Genomic DNA, 24,858 nt, shown 5'->3' on the forward strand with positions numbered 1-24,858 from the left:
TCGAGCACCTACACAAAACAGACAAAGATCCCCCGTATAGCCGTAACATACTGTAGGGGCAAGTGCTGTTATCGAGCACCTACACGCGCGCGCATGACTACTCGGGCGTGCATCGCGTGGCGTAGTATTTTGTTGGGCTGGCGCCTTCTCGGTCGGCCGTTTTGTTCCCTTCTCTGATAAGGTGAAAGAGCGCGTTAAGTTCTCCAACCATTACAAAAGCTGCTCCATCCAGATGCCCTTCAAATAGACAAGTGGGGAAACACCCCTAAGGGGGGGGGGGTGGGGGTGGTGGGGGTGTCTGCCTCCGGCTGATAGAGGCTCTTGTTTGCGGGGGGTTTTTTCCGTCCTCCCCCCGGAGGCGAACGCCGTTGCTATATTCTCATGGGAACGTTTCCCCCTGTGGGTTCATGCGTGGGGGGAGCGATGGGATGGGAGGGCTTGGGGAATACCTTTTCTGGATTCGCGAGATGTTCTTTTGCCCTTGTTTGACGTCTGTGCGCCTCCGCGTCCATTCGAGAAGCTGCCCTCTCTTTGAGCGATGGCGGGGTAGGGGGGGGGGGAGTCGTTTGTTTGTTGTGGGGGATTTTTTTTCGTTGTCATCTGCGTCGCATTAAATTCAAACCCCGCCCCCCCCCGCCCGCCCCCCGGGGGAGCTGTTTGCTGGCTACCCTTGTAGTCGTGCCCACGTTTTGCTTTCAAGCCGAGTTTTTTTTATATATTTCGTTTTGTTTTGTTTTATATATCGCCGCACACATTGGAGAGAGTGGGCGGGCGCCGGGGGATAGAGAGAGAGAGAGGAGGGGGGGGAGGTAAAACCAAAAAGCCCACACACAATGATTGTTGCGTCTTGTTTACCCGGTGCGGCAAAGTGTCAATGGCCCGAAGGTCGTAGACACGATCCGTGACACCGGCGGCGCTTTGGGGTGAGCGTGTCGGTTCAAACCTCGCGTGAACCCCCAGGTTAAAATGTTCAAGGCGCAGCCCTTTTAGCCAGCCCTACGACTGGCAAAAGGGCCTCGACTGAAAGGACATTCAGAGAGACTCGCTCAGGTGGGGGGGCATTTGGCCCTACTGCCGCTGTTTAAACATTACTTCAACACGCTACTTCATAAAAGTTGGGGAGATATATATATATATTTTTTAAACCGATTCAGCTCGCCGCTGATGCTGTTCGCTAAACCCACGTCGCTTAGCTTCCGAGTGCAGCGTGCTAAGAGTACATCAGCCATAACATTTGGAACAAAATTTGGTCGGGACACTTTTAGCTGCTGTTTAAGCAACGTGCCGTTTTAATAAACGATGTTTTGACAGTTGAATGTTGGCACTGCCATTAATACAGCGTGGTGCACGGAAGCCCTGCTTACATTCCTGTGGCCGGTGATGAAACATTAGGGTGCTGAGACAATGTATGCTACTGTGGCTTTGAATGAGGATCAGAATCTTTATTTATACTGGAGGAATCCGATGAGCTGTGAAGCTCCTTTTCCACGGGTGTCCAGTAGGTATCTGGTCAGAAAGTTACAACTACAAACAATACAAAAGGCCAACGACCTATTCGCTTATTTTTCAGAAGCGACCTGGCTATCACAAATGACAGCTTTAACGAAGTGGCTTATCATCACGTGGAAATGTACAGAAGCCAAATAATCTAAATAACATAAACTCGTGTTTCCGTGATAAGTTCACACTCTGGGAAACCTTGCGTTATATGTATACGGGTGGCAGTCGGTTTTGTCAAGTATTTTTGTTAAATAATTTATTTTAGAAATTTGATCCCAATGCAAGAATGGGATTTTGTGCTTTTGAAGACGACACTTGCCACAGCGGTGTGTACGGTAAGCGGCGCATCGGAGTCGCAATGCACAGAGGTCGCCGGTTGGGTTTGATCTTCTGGTGCGGAAATTTTAAAGAGTGGGGCACTTTTTCTTAACCCCCTCCCCCCGCCCGCCCGCCCCCACCGCTTCTACCCACCCAGCAGTATAAATGGGTTCACCGAAATGTGTTAATCGGCAGGGATCACGTGTGGTGGGGTAAAGTGTGGGTACTCCGACCTCTTCCAAGACGTCTGGCTTGAACAAAAGTACCTTCTAAAGGGGCTCCCCTTAGGGTTTCCCGTGAGTGGAGGGCCCTTCTGAGCGAGAATTGCCAGGGCTCTGCACCTTTACCGTTTCATTTTTATTTTAGAAACGCTTGTCATTGTGCTACCAGCACCGGGGTCAGATTGCATCGCTGTGTCCATCGCTGCAACTGCTGCTTCTATCAATAAAGTGCATTCCTGTCTGGCTGGGAACATTCTTAAGACTTGGTAAACTGGCAGACTTGCATCGAGTCACTCAGTCAGTGGTCTTCTTCGTCTGTCGCCACAGAGGGGGCACTTAAAACTGCAGGTTCAAGCGATTAGCTCCGATGCGTATTCGGCTTGTAATCGCGTGTTACTCGACACGATGTCCGACGATTCGCTGAACATGCTGGGAGCTTCTTCAGTTCGTAAACTTTAATTCACCAAAAAAGAAGCTCACTTCCCGAAAAAAATTCCCAGTGAGTTCGTGTCGAAAATCTGCGCCGTTCGGCACGCTGTCCGACGTTTCACTGCACGTGTTGGGGAGCTTCTTAAGGAACTTGCGCTTCTCGAGGAACTCAACGGAACTTACAGCAACTAGAAAGGTCGTCGGTACCCAACGGAATGAGGTACAGCTCGAGTACGCGTCAGGGAGCTTGCCAGCTGCTACTGAGACTACCGCCGCGAGACGCGGACCGGGAAGAGAGAGGTGCTCTCGCTCGAGGGAGGCTCCCCCCCCCCCCCCCCCCACTGCGTGAGATCTCATGGTGTGCGGTCAGTGCCGGCACTGAATTGTGCTCGACACCGGAAGGACATTCGCCTTTGGTGGACGGAGACGAAGAAGAAGACCAGAGAGCGAGAGACTGAGACTGAGAGAGAGAGAGAAATCTTCGCAACACATCCACGCAAAGTTGCGCAAAAAGCGAATGTAGATTTCCCCAGCGTGGCATCGTCACAGTGTTTGTACCACCAGAGCTGCGAGTTGCCCAAATCAAGTGCAAACAGCAATTTTGCTATGGGAGGGGGTTGTTGAGGGTGGGGGGGAGTGTGAATAAAGGTTTGTGTAATCGTCGTGATTGGATCTGAAGCCATCCCAACCGTTATCCAGCGGGGATTTGTACCAATTTAAACCTTGGTCCCAAGATCGCACGGGTGCTGGCTTGGCACGATGGCGTCCGGGGAAAAGCCAAGACGCCAATGATGAATACACACGCAGGGAGAGAGGGAGAGAGCTAAGATGTTGACGTTCGTTTTTCTGCGGAAATCCCTGAGAAAGAAGTTAAACTATCAAACTAAATAAAAAAAATATATATGTTTTTATTTTACCAGGTAATGCCCACTGAGCTATATAGCTATGTTTCAGAAGCGGCCTGGCCACAAATGATAGCTCAACAAAGTGGCTTATCAAGTGGAAATTTATAGCAGCCGGATACTATAAACGCGTGATGTTGATTCTAAATGTGGAGGGAAAAACCGGAGGACCCGGAGAAAAAGTCCACGCGACCACGGAAACAGAAACACACAAACTCCAAATATACAGCAGGCGTCAGGGTCGGGATCGAACCCACAACCTCCTGTATACCAGACGAGGTCGTTAACATCCCACCTTACCGTTGTTTATTCTATTTCACATCTGAACACAGCATCGTGTGTAGTGACGGAGGTGTCTGGGTGGAGCGGTGGCGCAATGGTTAGCGGTGCTGCGTGCAAAATAACCCGATTGAACCGATTTTGATTCCCACAGACGACCAAACTCACGGAAGTGGCGAGTGATATCGACACTCATCCTTAGAGCCCTCCTTAAAAGCACCAACCCGCACTGACCAGCGCGGTGAAGTATGGTCAAACAACATCCATGACCCACACGGCGAGGAGGAGGCCTTCCTCAATCCTGCGGTGGATTGACAAAGTGATGTAATAGAAATGTACTACACTTGCCTGTATGTATGCTGAACTTCTTTCTCACCGTACGTAGCCAACCGTGCTCATCGGAAGTGCGGGGGAAGGGCAACAACACTAAAAAAAACCACTAAAACAGTTCTAAATAAATTCTTTTTCAAATTGTCCAGCAGTGGAGTTGCAATGCAATTCATGGCCAAGGTTATTTGTGTTACTCCGTGTGTATCTCCTTGTCTGTCTCTGTGCAACGTACTTACCAATACCAATCCCCAATATTCGCCACCAAGTGACGGCGTTTGTGCCAGGCTAGGTGCACTTTGAGGGCCACGTGGTGTGTCGAAGGCTCGGATGGCAGGAGGTCACGGGACAGACTCATCAGGTGCCATGGGTTGGCTGACTGAGATGACCGGTAGATGCACCATCAGCTGTACCCCCCACTGTGCCAACCCCTCCCCCCCCCCATTGTGCAAACCCGTTTAATTTTAGGCGCCCAGCGCTCCACTCACAACAACGTTCTTACCAGCCCCTACTGGGTATCTGCGAAACGGAGCTTTATGGCTCATCGGAGTCCCCCAGTATAAATACAAATTCTGATTCTATCTCGATGCCGTTACGTGTTTTGCTATACACCTGCCATTTGGCACCACCGATACCCGTGCAAACGAGATGTCCCATCTCAGGGGATTTTCTTTTTTCCCACGTGAAATATTGTTATGAAAATAAACTCTCAATCAACATTTTTTTTGTTTCGCATAGGCGTCTCTCGATCTCAGAATCTTCGTCCAATATCTCCACGTCCCTGTGTATCTCTCTATCTCTCGGTGGTGTCCGTAAATGTGAGCGTATCTACGTCCCTGTTTAGCTCCGTGTCCCTCCATGTCTGTCTGTGTGTGTACCTACGTGCCTCTCTGTGTATCTCTGTGTCTCTCTGGATATCTCCACATGTGTCTGTGTGTCTCTGTGTCTCTCTGTCTATTTCCGTGTCTATGTGTATCTCTGTGTCTCTGTATATCTCTGCATGTCTGTGCGTGTGTCTCTGTATATCTCCGTATCTCTCTGCGTATCTTCATGGGTCTCTGTCTATCTCCCGATGTGGTTGTGTGTGTTTATGTCTGTGTCTCTCTGTGTATCTACGCGTTCTATCTGGTGTTTTACCCGAGTCAAAACCCTGGACGCGTCTAACCCAATGCTTTTCAACAGCCATGTCCAAAAGTTCAGGGTCTTCATTCAAAGCCACGATCTCCGTGACCTCCGTGACAACATCGCTTACCTTAACCGCGACTGATGATGATGATGACATTTTTTAGTTTTGTTTAAATCATCGGGCTTCACTTTGTAAGTGGCACGCGATTGTGCTGTCCCAAACACATCAGCTTTAATCAACACGGATCTGCATCCCATCCACCCATGGGAAAAGGTCAAACAGGCGTTTGACCTTTTCACTCGGTCGACACGGGAGCATCCCCCACGCATGTCAATTAGCGCGTCGTGCAGAGCGCCCAACGTTGCCATCTTGTGGGAAAACGGAGAAGTGCGTTTAACAACGAAGTAGGCTTTCGCGACCAATATTTTATTATCCATGTATAATCGAGGGGTTTGTTTTGGGGTTAGCTCGCGTTAAATATAAAAGTGTCTTTAAACCCGCCACCACCCGACACGCCCAATGAGTAAGGTTTGTCACGTAAAGAAAATTTGCGCAATTCGTTACTAGTTCAGCACACCGGTGTGTTGGAGAGTAAACCCATTACAACATTTACAATTCGAGTAAGGTGACGTTTCGCCGGTAACAACTCTGGCTGTCGCCTGATGATGATAGTTGTAATTACTGGCGAAGCGTCGTACTAGAATTGTATTTGTTCAACGGCGAGCCAAAAGCTGCTTCTGCTGCGACGACTCGCGGAGTTCGCGCGATGAAGGTTTACACTCCTCCTTGACAAGATCACCGAGGCACTGTGTTCCTTTATTTGTCGCGAGCGCTTTGTGTGCAACGAGTGCGTGTGAGGAAGAGGAGTCCGAAAACCCTCGAGAGGGGCTCTCTCTCTCGAGAGAGAGCTCCCTACGGCGTGCGTGCGTGAGCGAGCGAGCGATGTGCTCAGAATCAGCATCTGTATTTATCCTGGAGAAATCCGATGAGCTGTGAAGCTCTTTTTATTCACAGATGTCCAATGTGATCCGCGACTAACGCAGCTATATTTTGTTGTCGCGTAATAAACAACAACAACAACAACGCAGCGAATGAAGTACACATTTGAACACATCGATGCCACTGGTAGTGTCTATTGCAGAGTTCTCGAGTAAATATCATGGACAGAGATTAATGAAAGGCCATTATTGCCGACTGGCATACAGAGAGAGATAATACGTCTGTGCAAGGCAATCATCCAGCAGTTGCTCATAACGCTGCCGCTGCTGGGGCTGATGGCAAAGCAGAGACAGAGAGAGCGCTCAGGCTGGAGATCAAATTGTGGAAACCTGTTCCTTGCACCAGGTGTGCGTAATTGAATGATTGACTGATCAACGAATGTTAAGAACGCCTATTTCTGGGCGTGCGATTCAAATCAAGCGCCCTCAGTGTCAATCTTCAGCAATGAGGAAGCTGGAGAGGCGACGACTTAAGGGTGATCCATCATCATCATCGTGGTGGTGGAGGTGAACCCCACGCGTGGAACGTTCGTGTTGTTATACTTTTCTGATCCCCAGCCGTTAGGGACAAAATTTGCCAATGAGCGCAGCCCACCATTCTCGATATCTGTCAGAAGTTGCCAGCCATCCTTTTCCTCCTATCACACGCACATCATCTCAGTGATCCCACGTTAGCGATATAATAATGACGATTATAATAATGGCAATGCCAGACTCCTTACCCCTACAGTCTGTTAAAGGCTCTAACCAAATTTTTGTATGTAATGATAATACCCCTTGTTTATCCACTAAAATATGAGTCTCAGGAGGGTGCTACTAAACCGAAAATGTGTGAGCGATACCACAGATGAGTCTGTTTGGCTTGATGTGGCAGAAATCATGCGGATAATCCGGGGACAACCCACCACGGATATGTACGAGGGAGTTACATAAGATATTATTTTGGGTTACATCTCGTAAATATAAATGTGCCGTTAAACCCACCACCACCCGAAATAGCCAATTCATCAGGTTTGTCACGTAAACAAAGCATGCCAATTCGTGACTAGTTCAGCACACCGGTGTGTTGGAGAGTAAACCCACAACATTTACATGCCTACAACACCTGGCAAGTCATGACAGTCGCCCATTCACTTTACTAATCGGGGCCGACTAGAATTAGGGCAATTTGCATCAACATTGATTCATTGGTTGGCATGGACGGCTGGCCATCTACCTGGGATAGCTATGTGCCTTCGTGACCAGATGTCATCTGATTCGGTGCAGTAAGTCTCTCTTGTTCAGGGGTCGACGTGGGAAGAAGTGAGGAGGTGTGCGCTGACAATTGTAGCTGGGAAGAAAATATGTTAAAGACTTCGGAAAAGAGCTTTAGTTTTTTTTATTCGGAATATATATTTTAAATAAAAGAAAAATAATTGCGTTCCTATTGCATGTGTCGTTCACAACCCTTTGTAATTTTCACTGCTGGGCAATGTTATCATTATAAGTGGGATATCTAAGCATGGATCGCCCTGCTGCGTCACTCAATAATTGACTCAAAATAATGCGCCGCGCGTCTTATCCATTGAAACTGACGTGCAGCACCTGTAGGAGGGCCAGCTCGTGAAATCATTTAACAGGCAAACGTTGTTTCAGCTGGGCTTGGCAGCTGTTGACACTCCCAGCCGCCTCGGTCCACCTGAACGGTATCTCGCGAGTGAACGACGTTGCACGAGAAGACGGGTTAAATCCGCAGCCCTGCACTTACCCGCTCACCTCAACTGCGTTGGCGGAAGGTTGGACTCGATAGAATGAGCGCCGGAGAATTGATCCTTTGACCTGCTCCTCCACGCGCTATTTTTTGTTAAATTCTTCTCTCAAACACGTTGGAGCTGTGCTAAGACCCAACACTTTACCCCACCACACCCGAACTGCCGGCCGACTGCGATGCACCCATTGTTGTTGTTGTTGTTTTTTTTAATCCGCTCTCTTTGGTGGCCTGCGGCGAAGGTGGATTCGAGAAAGCTTGCCGATTGTCCCAACCGTCCGCGCCGTGAGATCGAGGCCGTGAGATCGAAGCGAATCTCCGGATTGCAGGTGCGGTGTCGCGGGCCATCGCTCGATTACAGCTTCGCTCGATTACAGCTCGATTACAGCTTCGAGCGCTGCAGCACGAGACGCGTTGGCGATTGCTGCACGCGTCCCAACGCGACCGAGGTAGCGGTGGATCGAACGACGATATTCTTTCTCCGCCTGCGCGGCACGTGGGGATCAAGCATTGGCGACGATCGATCCACTGCTGGATTAAAACCTCCTCCCCCCCCGCCCTCCTCCTCCTCCTCCCCGGCGCCAGCTCTCACCAACTCCGTTACGTGAGGTAGGACACACGAAAGCTGAAGATTCCTCCCCGTGTCGACTTAACAGACGATAGTTTTGTGGCAGCGCCAGTGCCGGATTATCCTTTGTAGCAAAAGTAGCTCCACATGTAGTAGCTACTACATAATTACGTAGTAGCTACTACATAAATCCGTAGTAGCTACTACGTAATTACGTAGTAGCTGCTACACGTGTAGTAGCTAGTAGTAGTAGCTACGGGCCCCGCACTTTCAAGGGCCCCGCGCTAAACGCTTTCAAGCTATCACTTCCGGCTCAGTGATTCTGCACTTGCTCTATTACTATAGTACTATACCACCTTAAACTTTGATGAACGACTGGGTGTTTAAGGTTAGCTGTTTGTCGTATTATCTGGCTGTATAGCAAATGAAAACAATACAATTACTTTACTATGCAATTAACAAAAAAATGTGTTTTAATATTCATGTTTTTATTTAGGGCCCCTTTATAACATATGCTACAGGCCCCGCACTAGCTTAATCCGGCACTGGGCAGCACCTATGAAGATCTGCACGGTACGCCACAGTTGTTATTTACGAATGATTCGTCTGATATGTAGGATATATGATTCGTAGTGTTCGTCGTATGCGCGTCTGAATGTGGAGAGCGATGACACAGTGCTTTGAGACCTGCTCTTCGATTCCCGGCCACGGCTAACATCAGTGGCCCTTGCCTCGGTTGGCTACTCACGGTGGCGAAAGAAGTTCAACCATCTATACAAGCGGCGAGTGGTTATCACACCCTGTTTTGGGGGCTTCCCTGAGGTCAAGGCAGCCTTTTTTTGTTTCATAAATGGGCGCCTGGTGCAGTGTATAAACACCCACACTGGGAAAACACAGGCGGCCCGGATGCGGCATTGTGGCTGGGCTCGAGGCCGGTGTATCGAAGCCACAGCCGCTTCGATAATAGTCGCTCGCTGACAAGGCCTTGCCCTACCTACACCAGGGGTCGGCAACCTGCTTGGGCATGCGGCTCTTTTTAAAAGGACCGCTTCTTGACGGTTATTTATTAAGGACCACCACCGTCTTGTATTCGCATTGCATTGCGGCTCTTTAAATATTGAGTCGGGGTTTCTTTTTTTTTACCGATTTCCAAAAAACATGGCTCTCATTGTTTTATTTTGGATGCCGACCCCTTTGGCCTAATCTAACGGTTTATAAAACGAAACTTGAGATCCTATATCTTTTGATTTGTGTACAAAGCAATTCGTTTAGCCGCAGCGTAATGTAAGAAAATGGTTATTATTACATAAGAGGTAACAAATCATATATTTTAATCAGAACTCCATCCTGTCTCTCCACATGAAAACGTAAATCCGTCTGAGTCCAATGTTATTGAGCAGCCTTTATTTCAGCCACTTGTGTGATACAACGCAGTTGTCATTTATGGCCTCATGATGTTTGCGCTATGCTCCATGATACAATTGTGAATTTAATATTCGGTATACATGTTCGCCTGTGTATAAATGTTACAGATATTGAACACAATTGCATTATTGTATACACTCTATTTTACTGCGCTGCATGTTGGCTTATATAGACTCATGATTATTATAATGAGCCGTGGTTATTCCACTGCTGAATGAGAGCCGTCGCCATCTCTCAAGAGTCCTGCAAATTACGCGACCCGTTTAACAGCTTCGTCTCCGCGGTTTTAATCGCAGAGATAATAATAATTGTGGGTGCCACGGTGGCGAGAGGTTAACTGCCTCGCCTGGTATACAGGAGGCCGTGGCTTCGTTCCTGACCTGCTGTATATTTGGAGTTTGCGTGTATTTCGCCCCGTGGTCGCGTGGATTTTTCTCCGGGTCCTCCGGTTTTCCCCTCCACATTTAGAAACATTCCTTTAGAGTATCTGGCCGCTTTAAATGCACCACGTGATAAGCCACATCGTTGATTTTTGTGGCCAGGTCACTTCTGAAAAAAAAGCTATATAGCTCAACGTGCCCTACCTGGTAAAATAAAAAAAAAGTGTTTACAGTTTATAGTGTAATTTAGAAGTTGTTAAAACTTGTCATCGCTAGCGTGTTCTTTCGCCCGTTTGGCTGCCGCTCCCTGAGCAGTCTCGTCCACGCAGCGTAATCACAATCGCCATGACTTCTAATCGCGATTACGTGCCCTGCTGTCCAAACCCACTCCATCTTCTCGGCAGTCCAACATCATGCGCATTAATTTGCTCGGCGTGCGCCTCGATCAGGAGCGTAACGAGCGTGGGGCAGGCACGGGATGCCTTGCCCTACCCTCGGTGGCCAAAGCTACGAGTTGGGGGGGGGGGATGCCCTTAACAACCATCATGAGATATGTTTTCAACAACAGTGTAAAATAACAAAAAACTGATTTAAAATCAGGTTAAATACTCTCTGATTCTTTGGGTAAAGTCGGGTAGATAGACAAACTAATAAAAGAACACGACGTTTCGGTCTTAACACAAGCTTCAAATCAAGATTGAACGGGGTTAAAATTAGTTTTTGTTTTATTAACGAAATTGCTTTAATTTATGTTCCAAGTTTTATTTTAATTTAATTAGAGCAATATTGGGAGCTCCACCGAACCGCTTGACGCGACCCCTGAGCTGCTAATAATGCCGTGAACACCGCCACTGGCCCCAACCCTCGTGCTGATCTGTGTGACATTTTCAGCGTGCGTGCGTCTCTCCCTCCATCCTTCGTGAACACTTCGTGCATTTGCGAGTTAGAATTATGTCATTCGGTCATTCTGTCTGTGAATAAAAAGTAAGCGGTGCTTCGGGGGGGTAGGGCATGTCCCTCGCCAGACAGGAACGATGTCCGATATACGACGCTGGTGATGGAATGAATGGCAGTCGAAGGGAGGTTGCACGTCCGCGGAGATGGAGCGATGGGACCGAGCTCAACGAGCAGGAGTGAGAGGGAGTGTGGCATCGCAGGATCGTCAGAGAAGGAGACGATTTGGGCAAGACTTCATTCAGCATTGGATTGGCCATGGCTGACGATGATTTGCAGTAATCGCATGTTGCTACGCGTACAGTAGAAGCACGGGTGGTACCTGCTATAGCGCCGCATGCAACAGTCGGCAAGGAGGTGATGATGTTTATGGTGTCTCGCTCCAAAGTTGCACCTGCTATAGCGCCGCATGCAACAGTCGGCAAGGAGGTGATGATGGTTATGGTGTCTCGCTCCAAAGTTGCACCCTTCAGCCAACAACGCATAGATTGATGATAATGTATTTCACTCCAAAACTACACCCTTATAACCAACGACCCATCGATTATTGAGTGATTATGGTGACTTTGTCTTTCACTGCAACGTGACAATACACATTTATACACGAGCCCTTAATGCATCGATGTTGATGTATTTTACTACAATGCTGCACCCGTATATATTCCCAGCGACGCATAGATCAATCCACGATGATGATGACGACGACGACGATGATGATGACCACGGTGATGACATTACAACCTTATGCGTAAATGATGACTGCCGAAGTGTGCGCGCGTTCGTGCGTTCGTGCGTCCCGTCCAGTTCCCGTGCCACGAGAGACAAAGGGCGACTCTGCCGCTCTTGCGTCCGTCGCAGCGCAGACGCGAGCTATATATTTGTGTTGTGTGGGCACGCACTTAAAAACCGCGAAGGCGACACGACCGCAAACGAAACCCCCCCCACCGCCCCAAAGAAATGACACGTGGCGTCGTACGCACAGCTGCCCGTGGGACTATACCGCTAAAGATCTCACAGGTTTGTGTCGAGAGAGACGACGTGAGAGAGAGACGATGTGAGAGAGAGAGACGACGTGAAAGAGAGACGACGTGAAAGAGAGAGACGTGAGAGAGAGAGACGTGAGAGAGAGAGACGTGAGAGAGAGACGTGAGAGAGAGAGAGACGAGAGAGAGAGAGAGACGTGAGAGAGACGACGTGAGAGAGAGAGAGACATGAGAGAGAGAGAGACGTGAGAGAGAGAGAGAGACGTGAGAGAGAGAGAGACGACGTGAGAGAGAGACGTGAGAGAGAGAGACGTGAGAGAGAGACGTGAGAGAGAGAGAGACGAGAGAGAGAGAGACGACGTGAGAGAGAGAGAGACGTGAGAGAGAGAGACGTGAGAGAGAGAGAGACGACGTGAGAGAGGCCCCACGCAAACAGCTGGCCACCAAGGTGGCTCGCAAGAGTGCGCCGTCCACCGGCGGTGTAAAGAAGCCTCACCGTTACCGACCTGGCACGGTGGCGCTGCGTGAGAGCCGTCGTTACCAGACGTCGACGGAGCTGTTGATCCGCAAGCTGCCAGTCCAGCGCCTGGTTCGTGAGATCGCGCAGCACTTTAAGACCGATCTGCGCTTCCAGAGTGCTGCCATTGGCGCCTTGCAAGGAGGCAAGCGAGGCCTACCTGGTGGGGCTCTTTGAGGACACCAACGTGTGTGCGATTCACGCCAAGCGTGTCACCATCGTGCCCAAGGACATCCAGCTGGCACGACGCATCCGTGGCGAGCGCGCCTAAGCCTTGGCAGCATTGCACCCGCACGCACACCTTGGGTCCATGGATACAAAAAAAGTAGATTTTTAGATTTTAGCCACGTGTATTTCATAGAATAGTTGAAGTTGTACACAAATTGCTTGCTTCTTGTCGCGTTTTGTCTCGGAAATTAGTTTTTCTCCCCTTGTGCATCATGGTAAAGTTGCCTGGATTGAAGGGGATTCATGATAAGATCTTATACCATTTTTTTCCAGCGCAGCAGCATTTGTACACAGGCTCCGTGTATTTTTATAACAACTTCAGGTAAATTGAAACTTTGTACGTGGTTTGATTACATCTTTCAGTTTCTTTTCCTCCCCATCAAGCTTGTGTTGCATCTCCTATTCCTTTACCCATTACTGTGTATCTGTAGAATTTTTTTAAAGGTTGCCAATAAATATTTGTCTAAAAAAAGAGAGAGACGTGAGAGAGAGACGTGAGAGAGAGAGAGACGTGAGAGAGAGCGAGAGACGACGTGAGAGAGAGAGACGACGTGAGAGAGAGAGACGTGAGAGAGAGCGAGAGACGACGTGAGAGAGAGACGACGTGAGAGAGAGCGAGAGACGACGTGAGAGAGACGACGTGAGAGAGAGAGACGTGAGAGAGAGCGAGAGACGACGTGAGAGAGAGACGACGTGAGAGAGACGTGAGAGAGAGCGAGAGACGACGTGAGAGAGAGACGACGTGAGAGAGCGAGAGACGACGTGAGAGAGAGAGAGACGACGTGAGAAAGAGAGCGAGAGACGACGTGAGAGAGAGAGAGAGAGACGACGTGAGAGAGAGACGTGAGAGAGGGAGACGTGAGAGAGAGCGAGAGACGACGTGAGAGAGAGACGACGTGAGAGAGCGAGAGAGAGCCAAATGGAGTAGGAAGAGAGGGGGCAGAGAGAGAGGGGGCAGAGAGGGGGGTAGAGAGAGAGGGAAGGGGTAAGGAGAGCAAAAAAAATGTGTTGGGTCTTTCATTTAAAAGGGGGGGGGGGGTTACATAAAGCAAAGCATAAAAAAACAAAAAAACCCGAAATGATGAACGGAGCAAAGTGCCGCCTACACCGAGCATCTTCTTGTCTCCTCTGATCGTAAAAAAGAGAGAGAGAGAACGGCGGGAGGGGGGGGTACGCAGCGATGGGACAGCCCCGTGCGTTGCACGCGTTGCGGCCAGGGATGAAGATCACCCGTGTAGCCTGTAACATTAGACTGTTGGGGCAGGTGCTGTTAGCGAGCACCTGGATGAAGGCCTAGTGGCGATGTTTATACACTGCACCAGGTACACATTTGAGGCTGAGTCGACCTAGCTAGGGGTGGTCCAGGACCGGTTCAGATAATCGTCGCCGGTGTTGGCCGCGAGCGGGAATCGAACACCGGGTCGCCAGGTTCGTAGTGCACTAACCGCTACACCACCGCTCCCAGTGTGTCTAGGGATGGAGACACACACAGACACACACCGCGCCTACTTCCCCGATGACTGTCGCTTTGATGGAGCCACTGCCAACACGACCGCTATCGCTTCGTCCCAGTGGCTCGAGCCTCTGGCTCTCTCCTCGCTCTTCTCCAGCACTCGCGCAGCGCGATGTGGCACGGCTAATCACCCGTGTGCCATCTCGACAGCTACAGCTCCGTACGGTGCGAAGGAAGTTCTACATGCATAAACTTCAAACTCTGCCGCCAAACACATCGAGATCAGCCATGGCCAATGCACTGCTAGGTGAGGGCCTTCTCAAAACCGCCTCCATTTTTCACAACGTATGCTAGGTAAAAACTTGATTTGGAGCTTTCGTGACTGCTGGAATGACTCTTTGGTTCGTTCGGTAAAGTTACGTAGAAAGAAAAGAATAATTAAATAATAGCATACAACTTTTCGATTGCAACACAAGCAATCATCATCGGGTACAAATGAAAGAGAAAACAAGCCTAGTAAACTTAGAAATACAATGCAATACAACACAGAGAGTCGGCAAACATAACAGTCAACACCCTACCTGGTTGATTGACGTTCTTCCAAAGATTGCGAAATTTGAGAGAGAGACAAAACACAGACACGGAGACACACAGACAGACACATAAGAAGAGAGAGAGAGATAACACAGAGACACACAGAGAGAGAAACACACACAGGCACACAGATCAACAGAGAGTATGCCAGGAAGCCATTCCCCTTGGCACCTGCACGCTAACTGATTTCATCATATCGCTCCGTTTCTCCCGGTGCACGCATTCTCGGAAACGTTACACCCAGGGCTGCTGGCAGTCCGTTATTATATATATCATCATCATCGGCCACCATCCCTTCGAGCGGCGTATAGCCAGGGAGTATTTTCTCACTTTATATTTTCCGGAACGCTTCTCGGCTGGCTTAGAGCAGCGATCATCGGCGCAAGCACTCCCACTGGAGAACCCACGGTACGGTAATCCTATCCGTGCTAATTTTATGTTATGTTGTGCTCAACATTCCTGTCATCCCGACGAACAGATTTATTAATATTAGACGGGACAGAATATCGCAATATGGATGTGGCAGGGTTCAAAATAAATCCTGGAACAGTGTTCTGGACTTCTCCGGATGAAATTGCTCACTGAATATCACCCCTGTGATCCTCCTCTGTATAGCTTCCTCTTCAAAAATCCTACCGCTAACCCACAGCAGTCTTCTTCGTCCCGCGACAGTCAGCCCATGATGCCGTCTCTACAGCCACTTGCCGAACGAACGTGCGCGCGTGTTGATCAGAGGGGCCGAGAGGTGAAGGGATGGTGGTCGTGGGGGCGAAGCGACGGCTTGTTTGTTGCGCATTGATGCGAGGGAAAAGGGAGAGACTGAGAGGTGGGGCACACGCCACAGAGACACAGACAAAGATCCCCCGTATAGCCTGTAATAGACTGTTGGGGCAAGGACTGTTAGCGAGCACCTATAAAGGCCGGCACGGTACACGAGGAGGCGGGTGGCCAGCAAGCAAGCCTGGCCGCCTTTGTCTCCCCAGTGGCGATGTTTACGTAGCGCACCAGGTACTCATTTGAAGCTGAGACGACCTAGGAGAGGCCCAGGACCGGTTCAGATACTCGCCATCATTGGTGGTGGCCGTGAGCGGGAATCGAACTTGGCTCCCCGGGTTCGTAGCGCAGCGCGCTGACCGCTATAGACGCGCGCGCGCGCGCGCACGCAGTCCCATGCATTTAATGCGCACACATTCCCTCGTTTCCAGGCCGCGTATAAATTCGCGAACGAGTGTTAAGTGGATGTGCCCAACGCCGTCCGCTATTGTGCGCGGAGCGTAAGCTACGTGCCCCCACGCTCTCTCGCTCGCTCGCTCTCTCTCTCTCTGGCTCTCGCTGGCTCTCCTACCGGCCACGCCATCCTTAGCCGAGACCATTGCCACAATCCCAGCTCCAACCCCCCCCCTACCACCCCCCCCCCTCCACCCTCCCCTAAAGCCAAACCCCTCCAGCCCCGTCCGCAGATCGCGGCGACACGAGACCCACCCGGAGCCACCGCTGCTACCACCGCCGCTGCCGCTGTCAAAATGCGCACGGACATCCTCCTGCGGGTTGACTGTCAGATGTGTCCGCGCATCGGACACTAAATATATCGTGAGAACATTTCTCTACCGGCACGCACACACACACACACGTACGTACATACACGTGTGTGTGTGTGTACGTGTGCGGTTGGTGGGTTGGTGGTGGGGGGGGGTCATAGTTCGTGCTGCGCGGCGCCGTCGTCCGTATCTGCGTAAAGCCGATTTGGAGTCCCGGCTCTGGATTTACGCGTGAGGAAGGGGATGGATGGCCAAGGATCGGATCTGCGCGCGCTGCGGTGAGTAAAGCTGAATCGTGGTAGCGCTCGCATTCATACAGCCAGCCGGCGTAAGGAGGGTAGCGTGTGCGTCTCTCTGTGCGTGCGTGTGTCTCTGTGCACGTATGTATCTGCTTGTCTCACTCTGTCTCGTCTCTTTGTGCGTGTGTGTATCTGTCTCTCTCGCTCTGCGTGTGTGTCTGTCTGTCTCTGTGCGCACGTCTCGCTCTCTCTCTGCGTCTCTCTGTGCGCGTGCTTGTGTCTCTCTGTGTACTCGTTTTTGGATGGGTGTCTCTATCTTTGCGCGCGGGTGTGTGTGTGTCTCCCTTCGTGATTATGTGTGCATGTGTGTCTGTGCACGTGTGTGTCTCTCTCTGGGCGTTGATCTCGCTGTCCCTCTGTGTGTCTCTCTGTGCCTCTCGATCTATCTCTGTACACATGTATCTCGCGATCTCCCTTCTCTCTCTCTTGCTCTCTACATGCGCGCGCTCGCATCTCTCTACGTATAAGTGTCTCTCTGTGTGTGCCCGTGCGCGTGTAGCTGGGTGCATGTCACTGTCTCTCTCTGTGTGCCCGTGCGGGCGTAGCTGGGTGCATGTCACTGTCTCTCTCTGTGTGTGCCTGTGCGCGTGTAGCTGGGTGCGTGTCACTGTCTCTCTCTGAGCGCACGCGTCTCTCTCTCTCTCTCTCTGTGTCTAAGCGCACGCGTTTGTCTATGCGCGTGTCTGTCTGTCTGTCTCTCATTGTGCTCGCTTGTGTGTGTCCCTCTGTCTTTCTGTGCTAAAGTGTGTACGCGTGTGCGTGTCGCTCTGGGGAGCGGACGTGTAGCGTTTAGCGCGCTACGCTGTGCTCCAAACCCGGCGACCCGAGTGACGATTATCTGAACCGGTCCGCGGCCTCCCCCTAGGTCGACTCAGCTTCAAATGAGTACCTGGTGCGATGTGTAAACATCGCTACTGGGGAGACAAAGGCGGCCGGGCGTGGTGCTGGCCACCCACCCCTTCGTGTACCGTGCCGGCCTTCATAGGTACTCGATAACAGCACTTGCCCCAACGGTCTGTCAAGGCTATAGGGGGATCTTCGTCTTTGTCTGTTGCGTGGAGCGGTGGTGTAGCGGTAAGCGCGTTGCGCTATGAACCTGGTTTCCTGGTTCGATTCCCGCTCACGGCCAACACCGGTGACGATTATCTAAACCGGTCTTGGGCCTCCCCCAAGACACCTTCGCCTCAAATGAGTACCTGGTGCGGTGTGTAAACATCGCCACTGAGGAGACAAAGGCGGTCGGGCGTGGTTGCTTGGTCACCCACCCGCTCATGTACCGTTCCGGCCTTCAAATGTGCTCGCAAACAGCACTTGACCCCAACAGTCTGCTAAGGATATAATGTAGGACCTGAGTCTTTGTGTCACTCGCTGTGTTACTCGCTGTGTTACTCGCTGTGTCACTCTCTGCGCTAGCTTGTGTTGTGCCTCTGTCCCCCCCCCCCCCACCCCCGTGTCCGCGTGAATCCAGCGCGATTGTGCACGAAGCGTTGGATGCTTAACATAATCTGTCGTCGAAATAATGAGGCCGACGGGCATTCTTTATCCTTGCAAAGCACAGGGCGCGCGGCATGTTTTAGTTTAGTTTCTTTAAAGCGAGAGTACGCGTGCACGCGTTCATTGGCAAGGATACCACCGAGAACACGAAGACGGGAACGTCATAGTATCCGTCTGGAGACGCCGTGCGTCTTTCCTCGGGAGCGGTGACATGAATAATATATCACGTGTTTGTTTCAATTATTCATACTATTATTGTCATGTTATGCACTTCTCTGCATGGAGCGGTGGCGCGGCGGTTAGCGCGCCCGCCGCTTCGACCGCGAAGCCGGCGGCGCGAGTTTCGTTCCCCGAGTGACATTCGGGTCCCCGAGTCGCACGCCGCCGCCGCCTCTCGCGATCCTGCCGCGTGAATGATATAATCCACCGATCGCCTGCACGTAGACGTGATTTAAAGCGACACCCATCGATATCCATTCATCCGTACATCGATATCCATCTCCTTCGTTGACGTCCTCTCGTTGACGCGTTCCATCCCTTGGCTGCCATTCCATTATTACTCTCGCCCATCCGTTATCATCATCATCATCACAATCATCATACCTTAGAGCGGCACGTCGTGCCCAAGCCACACTCGCTGTTCTTTACATTTTGAATGATGTCATTTACCCCTGCTATGTATGTCCTCCAATCCAAATGTGCTCCCCTCTGTCTGCGACCGCGTCATTGCCGTGTCTACCAGAACGCTTGCGGTAGACTGTGCGAGGCATCTCGTGATGTTAATTGCATGCGATCGAATGCCTTAGAGTTCGCTGCCCGTTAGTAGCCCTAAGTCCCGTGCCGTGATGAATGTTCCGTGAATATAAAGCCAAGATTGAACGGGAGCTCGGAGTGAGAATAGCGGGAGCGATTGGAGCGGATATACCCCGAGAATGCGTGCAGCTCTTTCAGTCAATCCACTGCTGGATGAAGACCTCGATCGCCATGCCGTTCTGGGTCGTGGAGGGTTTTCTTGCGCCATACTTCACCACGCTGGTCAACGCGGTTCGGTGTCGTCGCACTAGAATCAATTAACTAACACCACATTGGCCATTTGTTTATATACGTTTAGAGCGACGAGCCGATGCAAACCATCTGCTCAAGAGCTCCGCGCGTAACAGTGGATTTGCGCGTCACGTGTGTGTCTATGTGGGGGGGTGGGGGGGGGGGGCCTCCCCGAGGTCAACTCAGCCTCAAAGTGAGTACTCTACCTGGGGCGGTGTGTCAACGCCAACGCTGGGGACACAAATGCGGCCGTGCGTGTGGCTGGCCACGCTACCTTACTCGTTGCGTCGCGATGGCCTTAATAGGTGCTCACTAACTGAGCTTTGCCCCTGGGTTAGCTCAGCCTTAAATGAGTATGCCTTGAACGGCGTGTAAACATCAGTGCTGCGGGGAGAGAGAGAGCGTGTTGCAAGCCACGCCACTTCGTGCCGCCCTTGATAGATGCCCACTCTAAGCACTTGCCCCAACAGTCTATTCAATGTTATACGGGGGGGGGGGGGGTTTCAATACGGCATACCAATGATGACCTGCGTTTATTCACGAAACTGGAGTCTCAAGAGCTTTCTAAGGAGGGTCCTGCTACAATTGGCACGTGTTGGCCACAGCGCCACAAAATGAGCAGTGCCCGGAGAAATTCCAGCGCGCATTCGAGGATAACTTTGGAAGCTCCGCACAGATGGATCCAATAAATATATATCCCCACATAGAGTAGTAATCATCAGCCAGGGGGTCAATCCACTGCTGGATGAAGGCCCTCTCAAAAAGCCGCCGATACCCTGGACGATCCTGCGATGTCATTTTAGTGATCCAACCAACCTAAGGCACACGGCAAAGAAAACAAAGCCCCTCCACTATTTTCATTCCAAATCCATCGCTCCGTCTCCCTCGCGTCCAGTTCTTTTAATCGCCGGCGTTTCCAAACGTTGTTTTTTTTCCCTTCATCCCCCCCCCCCCCCTTCCCTCGTTCTAATTTCACACTCAAGCAGGAACTACCGGCCCGCTCGCTCTTGGCCAGGCGGGTGGTGAGGGCGAGGTGGATTTACACGGTCCGCGTGCGGCCTGGGATGGAGATAACGGCTCCTGTGAATCAACAGAAGCGGCCGTGCGTGCTTTTTGATAAGCAATAAGAAATTCGCGGAAGTTCCCCGCAAGATGTTTTTTTTGTATCGTCGTCGACCTCTTCTTTAGTCTGTCCTTTTTGTAAGCAATGTCGCGGGCACGAGGATCTATTTTGTTTCTTTTTTTACATCTTCCAGGGCACAGCTGGGCGCGCCTGTGGGATGCGTTACCGTCTCAGATACTTGTTCGGTGGAGGATTCATTATAAATAACGCGATTGCGATGGGGGGGACGGGGGTTTGCGAACTCAACAAACGGCGTGGCGTCTGGTGGAGCTTCCCCGTCCACAGCAGCCTTACAATACAAACGAACCGTGTTTTTTTTTTGACACGGGGTTCCAAATGTACGCCTACCAAGTCGAACACACTGCTGTCGTAGTAGCAGCAGGAGTAGTAAACACACCTTTTGCATGCCTGTGGCAGTCACGTGGATTGTTTTATTGTTTGTTTGTGACCATACTTCACCACGCGCGTTAACAACAATAAACGGAAGGGGAGGGGGAAGGGGAGTTGGTTGAGGCCATCACTCGCCACTGAATCGGACTCTGGTTGTCGGGTTCGCATCACTATCATTGGGTGTTTATATACTGTCTATATAGACGACTACATGTGCTAATGCACGGTTGTAGATAACCCGAAGAGATTGTGTGGTGGTGGTGGGGGTTTATTATTGAAAACGTTGTTTGACCGTTTCAGATTTTATAGCCAGGCGACCTAAAGACCAAAATGCGTTTGTGTGTTGTTGTTGTGCTGAGTGCGATCCATTTGAAGATACCCCACCGATTTCTAGTGGACGCATGATATGCTTTTCTCGGCAACCTATTTGGATACTGTGCTTGTGAAAGCCATGGGATCACATCTTACAGAGGAGAGAGTTAAGCGATTGAATAGATGGTGGGACTCGTGTAGAGAGGAGGCTTTGAAATAAGATGTGTTTTCTCTCTATATATACAGTACTGTAATTTATCCTTATTTATTAGGGTGTCTATAAATGGGTCACTTTGTTTTAACTGATTCCGCTTTTATAATGGTTGGTGTTCTTGCCACAAACAACATCAGGGTATCCAGCAAAAAAAATATTTCGAAAAAGCCAGATTCTGCTGATGAGACCCAGAAGGTCGAAACCAGTCCAGAGTTTTCTTGCTTAAAACATACCGCTTCATTAATAGCGATCTGTAAAGCGCGAATGACTAAACCCTACACATTCACCATTATCCTCAGCATCACTATGAACATGCTGATCATCGGTGAGGATGGCAGATGTATGTTCCATTTCCGCTCACGGCCAACGCCAGTGGCGATTATCTGAATCGGTCCTGGAAATCTTCTAGGTCGACTCAGCGTTAAAATGAGAACCTGGTGCGACGTGTAAACATCAGCAATGGAGAGACAAAGACGGCCGGTCGTAGCGCAAGCAACACCAGCCCCGCGTGTGCCGTTCCGGCCTTCATAGGCGCTCGCAAACAGCACTTGCCCCAAACAGTCCATTGAGTCTAGGTATGTAAAGGATTCCCTAATGGTCGGCTATCGTACATTTATTAAAGAGCCGTAATTATGCCGTGCATGTGTTTTGAACTGCGTGATTGACTGTCGGCACTAAAGATGAAGTGTTTGTCCCCCCCCCCCCCAAAAAAAAAGCGCAGAAAAGATCGAGTGATCTGCAACAGCCCGTAGCAGAATCGACAACCACGCTCAAAATACACCTGGAGACTCTTACATCTCAATCAGTGGCGCAGTAACTGCACCGTCAGCTCAGGGCGTGCGCCAATCGGTCACGTGGGGCTCCCAATATTGCTCTAATCAAAATTAAAAGAACATCAATGTAAGTATTTTCATTAAATAAACTAATTTGAAACCGCGTTAAAAAAAAAATTCGTTGTTTTACGCTGTTGTTTCAAACACATCTCGTGGCGGTTGTCAAGAGGGCCCCAACTGGTAGCTTTGACCACCATGGGGGGGGGAGGGTTGGCGGGGCAAGGCACTCCATGCCCCCCTACGCTCGTTGCGCTACCGGCCGGCACTCTGTGTCGCGCGTGGAGTCACGTGATGACATCTTTCCACGCTTGCACGCGCGTGTGCGCGTGTGCGCGAGTGTGTATGTGTGTGTGCACAGCAGGATCAGCCTACGCGTATACTTGGTTCATTCAAACTGCTGTCTGTAATTCTTCAATAATGGATGGTGTGTTGTGCTCCCGTTGGTGCGATGGTTCGTCGACAAGACCTGCAAATCCGGAGTTTCGCCGGTTCGATCTCTCGCTCTGGCAGTTGAAAGAAGATTCGTGAACCCCCCCCCCTCTCCCCTTCCGTGTGTGGTGCGGTAAAATATGGATATTCCGACCTCTTACAAAACGCTTGTCCACGGCGTGAAAGAGAATAGGCGAAAATAACCAACGGAGCAGCGTTCTTCCCTAGTCTTTCAGATGGAGGGGGCATTTTCGCCGATAAGACATCATCGGTGCGAGGGCCGCCACACATTTGAAACCATTGGGGGTTTGACAGCGGCACGATGGTGATGATGATGATGGGTGGTGTTTTCACTCTGTGTGAATTGTTGGGGGGGGGGGGGTCCGCACCTGAGGGAGTCGCACTAAAGGCCACCAGGGGCAGCCAGTGGCCCCCGCGGGGCCTTGCAATAAAGAGAACTGATATGGAGGGTCTCTCTAGCGGAGGCCCTTCCGTCAATTGTGGTGTGAGAGAACAGTCGCAGGGCTGCGCTTCTACCTTTGCGTTTAAAGCAATGACAAACATCCCGTATCATAATGCTCGTCAGCCGTGTGCGCAAATACAACCCCCCCCCCCCCTTGCGAATTGGAGTCAATACAATGGTTGAATGTGTTGATTTAATTAGCCTCTCCCACGTTATACTGCAAATTGTACTCAAGGGTGACCTGTCATTATGGGGAAAGGAGAAATGTCATAATAGTGCTCGTAAGCTGTGTGCGCAAATACAATCTCCCTTTGCGAAATGGAGGTAATACAGTGGTTGAATGTATACATATTCACCTCGCCTCTCCGACATTGTATCGCAAATTATACTTATGCGGATGACCTGCCATTATGGGGAAGGATAAATGTCAAATTAACCATCGTAGAGTTGTGCACTGGCCGTGTGTTCGAGGGCCGGTCTCGTGAAAGGCAAAGGTCCTGCATCACAGAGATGCATCCGAGAGCCTATTTAATGACCGCATTCTGCCGAGTATTAGATGCTCAAAGAAACTAACAAAAACAAATCAGCGCATCCTGCGTTATCCCGATGTATGTAAAAGGTGAAGTTTCAGGCTATGTCGCTTTTTCATAGCACGTAAATAGAGAGGCCAGAGAAGTAGGCTGGATAATGAGATACTCAAGGAAAGTACTGCAAGACGCAATCCGAATTACACCTTGCACCACGCTGTGAATAAAGTCACAAACCAACCGGATTACAAGACGCACCTGCAAATGTTACTTTAAAACGCAGGACGAAGTGGTGGGGCGGTGGGGGGGGGTTACTTGAGTTACAGGTGGAGGGGTTACCAGCCCCTCGCACCCGTCCAGAGCCCCCTTTGGCCGCCGTGGTGGCAAACAAATGCAACGAGGGGAATGGCCAATCGACAATTGGTCTTCCCCTCGTGGCGCTGCTCACCACAGCGTTACCGCCCGGCACCACCAAGGAGGTAGGGAGGTTGTTTTGCCCGGGGTGGGGGGGGGGGGTGCGTCTTATAATCCGGAAAATACGGTATCAGAGAAGAGCTGCTGTTGCCCCTTTTCTAATGAGCAAGAGGCGACAGCAGCAGCAGCAGCATCAGCCACGGGTCCCCTGCAATGCTGAACTGAACCGCCTCTAGGCGCTGACGACCGACGCGGGCGCAGTGGCGTAACGAGCGTGGGGGGGGTGGGGGAGCAAGGGGGGTGCCTTGCCCCCCCCCCCCCCACCACCACCCTGGTGGCCAAAGATACGAGTTGGGAACCCCGCATTGACAACCACTGTGAGATATCTTTTCAACAACGGAGTCAAAGAGCAAAAAAAAGGTATGTGAATGACTCTTGAGCTGAAAGCTTTCGCGACTGCAGGAATGGTATTTTCTTGTTATTTTCTTTGAATCTATCTACGTGACTTTACCGACAGACCCAAAGAATATGTGCATGATGTGATCAGGCAAGTGGAGCCACTATATATATAGCCTAGGTGCGACAATTCGAGACAAATCAACTATTACGGCCCCTACCTGGCCGATGTCTGCACCTCCTGAGCTGATAATGTCATCACTACGCCACTGCACGGGTGTGAAGTCAGTCGGATGAGTCTCCCTGTTGACACCACAGCAGCAGCAGCAACAACAACAACAGCCGACATTCGCCACTAAGTTGCGTTGACGTCTCCACGGCGCCTGTGCAAGGCAAGGTCCACTTTGAGGCCACGTGATGTGTCGAATGGCTC

At 50.6% G+C, this 24,858-nt stretch overlaps 1 protein-coding gene across 3 annotated transcripts in view; it reads left to right on the plus strand.

The window, feature by feature from the left end:
• Positions 1-553: 553 nt before the first annotated feature.
• LOC116943889 (calcitonin gene-related peptide type 1 receptor-like) overlaps positions 554-24,858 on the plus strand; it is a 158,332-nt gene continuing 134,027 nt past the window's right edge. Inside the window, exon 1 of one of the 3 annotated variants that reach the window (XM_076068096.1) lies at positions 554-8,456. The gene's annotated coding sequence lies outside the window, so the exon portion shown is untranslated. Of the gene's footprint in view, positions 8,457-14,837; positions 15,358-16,385; positions 16,766-24,858 lie in introns of those variants that run through there. The other 2 variants (XM_032957214.2, XM_032957213.2) reach the window with 2 other exon arrangements.

The sequence above is a fragment of the Petromyzon marinus genome, chromosome 19, assembly GCF_048934315.1.
Source record: "Petromyzon marinus isolate PM22_M1 ecotype Great Lakes invasive population chromosome 19, UKy_Petmar_22M1.pri1.0, whole genome shotgun sequence".
In the NCBI taxonomy this organism is placed as follows: domain Eukaryota; kingdom Metazoa; phylum Chordata; class Hyperoartia; order Petromyzontiformes; family Petromyzontidae; genus Petromyzon; species Petromyzon marinus.